Source organism: Rhagoletis zephyria, unplaced genomic scaffold (genome assembly GCF_001687245.7).
Source record: "Rhagoletis zephyria isolate East Lansing unplaced genomic scaffold, Rhagoletis_zephyria_1.1 Rzeph_scaffold_13515, whole genome shotgun sequence".
NCBI classification, from domain to species: domain Eukaryota; kingdom Metazoa; phylum Arthropoda; class Insecta; order Diptera; family Tephritidae; genus Rhagoletis; species Rhagoletis zephyria.
The window spans coordinates 9051-15598 of record NW_016170586.1 but is presented as its reverse complement, the minus strand read 5'-3'; the positions used below and the strand labels follow the sequence as shown (position 1 = coordinate 15598).

At 33.5% G+C, this 6548-nt stretch overlaps 1 long non-coding RNA gene across 1 annotated transcript; it reads right to left on the bottom strand.

Moving 5' to 3' along the window:
• Positions 1-1731: 1731 nt before the first annotated feature.
• LOC108378178 (uncharacterized) lies at positions 1732-4353 on the bottom strand. Its single transcript, XR_001849394.1, has 2 exons — positions 4294-4353; positions 1732-1876 (listed from the first exon to the last, which is right to left on the bottom strand). It is a non-coding gene; the product is annotated as an uncharacterized LOC108378178 (long non-coding RNA).
• Positions 4354-6548: the final 2195 nt, after the last annotated feature.

Below are 6548 nucleotides of genomic sequence, written 5' to 3'. Positions count from 1 at the left end.
CCTATAAAACTGCCAAAAAGCAAAATTGCTCTCACGCTTTTAGGGTAAATCTGTCAAATACACCGTGGACGCGTTTTTTTTTTACATAGCAATTTTTTTTTGTCATTTGGCGATCTGCTAAATTGTAGGTAAATACAAAAGCAAATTAACAAAAATACTTACAAAACTGGATATTTTTTAGCTACGATACATCTTATAAAGTAAAAATGCAGATGCGCTTTTTTTTTGCTTATTAAACTTTCAATTCGATGAACAGATGATAGTTTGACAGAGAACCGAGTACGGGAATGCTTTCTGTTAATTATTGGAACTTCTTGCGAGTTAGGTAACGCAACTATTGTTACACATTTTCATTTGACCATTCAAAAGTGGTTTATTTATCCACCGATTTTCATCAATATTAGTTTTTGTTGATTTATTTTTGCTTAAAAAAATAAAGGAAGTCTTCGAGTACAAAAAAATGCATTTTTAATTGTATGCAGTGAAGATAAATTCCAAAATGGAGACAATAAGAAATACATAAGAATTAGGGTCACGTAACGGTTATAAAATGTATCGAAATTTTTCGATCGGAATCGAATTAAATTCAGTCATGCAAAATTTAGTTATCGAAAGTTATCAAGTTACCGAAATTTGTTAAATCATCGAAGTATACAGTTATCGAAATTTACAAAGTTCTGCATGTCATTGAGTTATCGCAACGTTGTTTAGTGAGTTTTTTCAAAATCTTGCAGACACAGAAAATTGGTTGTCAAAATTTATGAATGGTTATCGAGTTAAATACTAACGGGTCTTAAGTTTTTCGATGAGTCGGCGGGGTTGTCGATATATTTGAAAAATATAAAAACAATAATTAAAGGAATATTTAACGCTCGGATTTTTTTTTCAATTTGAAGATGAAAACCAAAGACGATATCTACGAGCCAATTGAAAAGTATTATGTCAATTCATTTATTTAGCTTTCGGTGCTAATACTGCACCCTCATCAGAATTATACTAAAAACAGGTAAAAAAATTAGTCACATAATCATAAGACTAATATTTATCAGCCATAGAGTACTTATTATTAGCACAGATTTTTGATTTTCCAAGTATTTTTAATATTTACGTAAAATATACATATATTTTGAACGAACGACCTTTGCGTTCCTCTGAGTTATCATTTATTTGTAGACCTGTGCAATTTGTGTTGGCTTGCTCGTTGAAGCTTTAATCAAATTTTGGGCAAAGAATTCATGCGGATTCTCCAGTCACTCATTCCATTCTCAGTTTATGCAACAGAAATACTTATATTATAATTGATTTATTTGAGAATAATATGCTTAAAAAAACGATTTTCACTTTTTAATTAATTAATGGTATCCCACCATACACTATTATATTTTACAATTCCTCTTTCACAAACGTCAGGTAGCTGTTTCACGGGTGAATGTCATGAAACCTGTAAATTTCTATCTGTTGTCCTATAGTTGAAATTAAATTAGTCTAAACAATTTCATTAGAAAATATGTTTGGATATTTAGTGTCAAAAATACATACAAAATACACTTTCACTTACATACATACATACAAGCATACTTCGCACCACAACGAGACGGGACGCACTAGCCCCACGCAAACTAACACTAATTGCCTCAAAAGCATTTTACTTACAAAATATTTTCCTCTATTTTTAACCGACTTCAAAAAAAGAGGAGGTTATTAATTCGTCGGAATATTTTTTTTTTTTTGGTATGTATGTTACCGCATAACTTTGGACCACGTCAACTGATTTCGATAATTCGTTTTGCATTGGAAAGGTAGTGTCCCACTACCCACTGGTCCCATACTAACCTGGTTTAGATTCGATCATTGGATAATGGAAAAATTAACGGTACTCATAAATTTTTATATGAGAATTGAAGCGGTTTTGTTTTTTTTTTTTTTTTTCTTAAAACTTACTTGTTAACCTTCTCTTCATGTGTAATATAATAGCAAAGACAAGGCGCCCGGTGCAACATCCTGCTCCATATCAGCCATCTATACCTAGCAAAAGTTCCGGTTGACATTTGCGCGTGTCACATTGGCAACGCTTGTTGTCCATGTGCGAACTTCGCTCTTCGACCATCTGCTGAATGTGGCCATATCCATACATTATAGTGTGGTTGTTGATAACAAAGTCAAAGCATGTTTCCATTGATGTGCATGAAAGTTGAATACTGTTTAATTATTTTATAGAACTACAGCAGAATCTGGATTTCGCGTGCACTTTCCGCTGGCGAGGACAGCACATAAATGCGTACAACTTAATTAACATGTAGGGCAACCTAGAATGCAGACATATATACATACATACGTATACGTTTATGTACAAATGTGTACATGTTCACTGGCCATTTATGCAACATACTACATGAGCACGCTTCAACAATTGATTGTTGCAGTTTTTTCTTTAGACAATGATGACAGTTTTTCCTTTCCTGTTCTCGCAAAACGTGCGTACTAACCAGATTTCCAGCTAAATATATATATATGTATGTCCGTATGTACATATGTTTGTACAAATTAGAAATTAAGAAAGATCTTTATTTCTCTTGTTGAGTTTAACGCTAACTATTTAAAGGTTTTAGGTGGGATTAACCAATATACATACACACATAAGTAGGTCCGCTTATCATAGTAGCTGAACAAATTTAACAGAGTTGTAAATGTGTATGTATTTACCCTCATATTCAGTAAGCAGTCTCTAGTCACTAATAGTGACTTCGTGGTGAACATCGATTTTGATACTATTTAGTATTCAGTAAGCTGTCTCACGTCTTTAATCTCAAAAAAAAGTCTCTAATTTGTCAGCTAGCTCTCAGCAGGCCACAAAAAGAAAAATATGGAGAAAAAGATTTCTATTTTATTTAAAAAAAACACGAAGATGAAGCGAAGAAACATTTATTCCACAACCATTTCATTAGGAAACCAAAAAATAAACCAAAATAATTCAATATCATAAAAACTCATTGGAAAACATATTTTTTTTTTTTTTTGTTTTCAAAATACTAAAATTTAAAGATTATGTAAAAAAAGAAAATTAACCAAAAAACAAAGAAAAAATGAAGTAGCCCAAAAAAAAATGCTGCCCGAGGAGGACTCGAACTCGGATGTCTTGAGTGACACTCTAGTGCTTTGTTCACTCGGCTATTGCGACTGTTAGGTTGCAGACAAGAGTGGAAGCGAAGCCAAAGATGAAGACGGAGACGAATTGCTTACGTTGCGGCCAAGCTGGCGAGGATACATAGTGGGAAATGAATGATATTAAGATTTATTTCTAAATAAAAGCTTTTTTACAGATAAAATTAAAAGAAAGTGGAGAACAAGTAATTTTTAAGCAAAAACCAAACCGATTTTTGAGGTAACACCTTTCCTTAAAACAAAATAATTATAGAAATCGGTTAACGTGTACCAAAGTTGTGCGGTAACATACATTAAAACAAATTAAAAAAACCGACGAATTGATAACCTTTCTCCTTTTTGTGAAGTCGGTTAAAAAACAGCAATTGATGAAATAAATTTTTGTAGGAAAACTTGTGGAGAATTTCGCCACTTTTATTTATTAGAGCAGGACGGACGCACATTTTTAGAATATAAAAGAATGCTAATTAATGCGTTTGATTGCATTTTATCAAAAATTTAGCCATTTCTTGAAAAACGCGCTTTTTCACAATTCTTCACAACTCTTCACAGAAATCGATTCGTCGTTGAAAACAGTGCCGCAAAGTTTCAAACTGACAGCTTGCGTAACGTCTTCATCGTCGTTTTCGTCTTCGCTTACACTCTGATCACTTTCATATGTTTACTACTGCACTATTTTTCGTTTTTGGCCTCGTCTTCATCTTCATCTTCATCTTCAGCTTCGCTTCCACTCTTTCTGCAACCTTAGCGCTATCAGCAGGGGCGCACCCAGGAATATATTTTAGGGGGGGTTTTATATTTCTGAAGATATATCACCGGAAAATACTGAAAATTTGCTTCAGATAATATCCTCTTTAAAATACATTTATGCAAGTTTTATGTACAGTATGTAATAAATAAATAAACGTTTTAAAATTCATAAACTGCTCTTTATTTACAGATTAACAGAACTCAAACGCTTTTAACCGACTTCAAAAAAAGGGAGGTTATTATCTCGCCGGAATACATAACTTTGGACCACGTGAACCGTTTTCAATAATCCTTTTTTTATTAGAAAGATAGTACCTCAAGGTTCGCCCCGTAATTTGTTTTAGAGATCCGATGATTGGATCATGAAGAAGCTAACGGTACCCCTAAATTTGGATATGAGAATTGAAGTCGGTTGTGTTTTTCCTTAAAAACTTCTTGTTTAATAAAAAGTTCTATAAACTCAAGATGCGCTCAACTTTCAAAAGTACCTAATAAAAAATACATAGCCCCCATACCTTAAGGTAAGACGTATTCTACGTCAAAATTAAAAAAAAGAGTCAGTAAATATAAATTTATTGATTCCATGAATTTTTGCACTTCTATGTTTATTTTTCCGATTTCTGGTTTTCGATAGAGGTGGTGATTTTTCACGATTACTAAATTTTTTTTAATATTTCAAATACCGAAAAAATTAACTGAACTCTCAGTTTGCAGCTCTCATGAAAAAAAATGCTCGTATATTTATTCCCTCATGAAAATTTACAGCAAAAGCAAAGCGCTTTTTCAAGCAACAGAAATTATAATAAATATTTCTTATAATTTCCTTGAGAGCTGGATTCTTTGCTTTAAGATACAGATTGTATTTGAGGTTATTAGCTTTGAACCCCAAAACCGACCCCTTGTGTGCGCTAATGCCTATCAGTATACTCCCTGTGTTTGTTTCACCACCCTCTCTTACTGAATACCCGAATCATCTGAAGGCACACAAAGAGTCACTAGTCGCTAGTCTAAAATTTAGTGACTTGTGATGAGATTGACTTACTGAATACCAGGGTTAGTTTACAGTGTTGGAAATTACCAAAGCGCGTGTCACGATATCAGCAAATATGCTCAAATAATGCCCGAAATTCGTCAACTATAGTTAACACTAATAGTTAGATGAAACACAATGCCGTCGTTCACCGTTCGGCCTGCTATTCGGCCTACTTAAATAGAAGCAAGCAGCCTTAGACGTGCAAAAAAGCACTGGCCTTAAACTTTATTTCCAAAACATGTCTGGAATGCGTACTAAAGCAAAGGAAATTTATTTGCAAACGTCTCGAGCGGAATTTGATGTCTACGTTTTCGTTGAAACCTGGCTAAATAATAATTTCTTTAATGAGGAGTTTTTCGATTCGGACTTATTTCAAATCTATTTACTCCTAGACTTATACACAAAGTATGTACAAATTTTTACTTAATAGGGTTATATTTAATTAGTTATTTTGATTAAATTTGCTCCTATATGAGTAAGTGTACTATGTAACATGTTTCTGCTGTTGTTGTATGTTATTATAAAATTCTAAGGTGTTTTTTTGTAATCTAGTCTGTAAGATTTTTTAGATTTGAATTGAATTGAATTGAATTGAATTGAATTAGAATTAGAGCGGTAGCGATACCATTTCATCGCATTTATAATTTGGGTTAGCATATTCAGAAAACGGGAAACCATATTAAGAACCGAGGAAACGATAACAAATATAAATATAAAGCAAACGGAAATTATTACAAACTATTTTATTTTAAGCCAGAACAAAAATAATTCGTGTTATATGTTGTTTTCTTCTAAAACTTTGAAAGCAGAAAAAAACGTACGACCACTTTTGGCATGTACTGCCGTCATCGCCCAGCAGAGCGAAATAAATCTATCGCCACGAAACGACGCCGAGCGAACTTCGTATTTCGCTTTGATTGTGTTCATTTTCATATGCTTTCGGTTGTTCTTATTTTGACAGCTCGAATTTTGCTATGGTGAGTTCGCCGTTCGACGGCATTGTGTTTCCTTGGCAAAGGTAAAATCCCTGCCGTCAACGCCGGTGGTCAAAATGATGCCACTCACTACGGCAGAATGAAGCAATCTTGCGGCGTGATATCTATTATCGTGCCTCCCTGGCAGGAGCTAGAAACTAGGAAAATCTCAAAACACTTTACCGCTATCTCTGTGACTAGCAGCAACATCATTGGCAATCCTGCAATAGCTCCTAGATGAAGCACAGCATTCAAACATCAGAGGTAACAGCCGCTCCTGTGATGCAAATTCGCCTAGCCTCATAAACCAAAAGCAAAAAAAAAGAATATTCAAAAATTGTATTGGGAAGGTATTAGGGCTACTTCAAATGAGTGCAATATATTGAACGATGGCACGCAAAGGAGTAAAAGTACTCAAGAAAACTCAATAAATAGTTCGCTAAGTTTGACGGAATAAAAGCTTATATGATTGAAAATAATTGATTTTACTTCAGATATGTTGGAATGGATATTTTATATTTTTAAATTTTCTCCATGAGAAGAGAATGATTTGAAGGAACTTTTAAAAACTGCAGATAAAATTACAATATAAAATGCAAAATGAACTATTTTAATAAACCTTCCCGGAT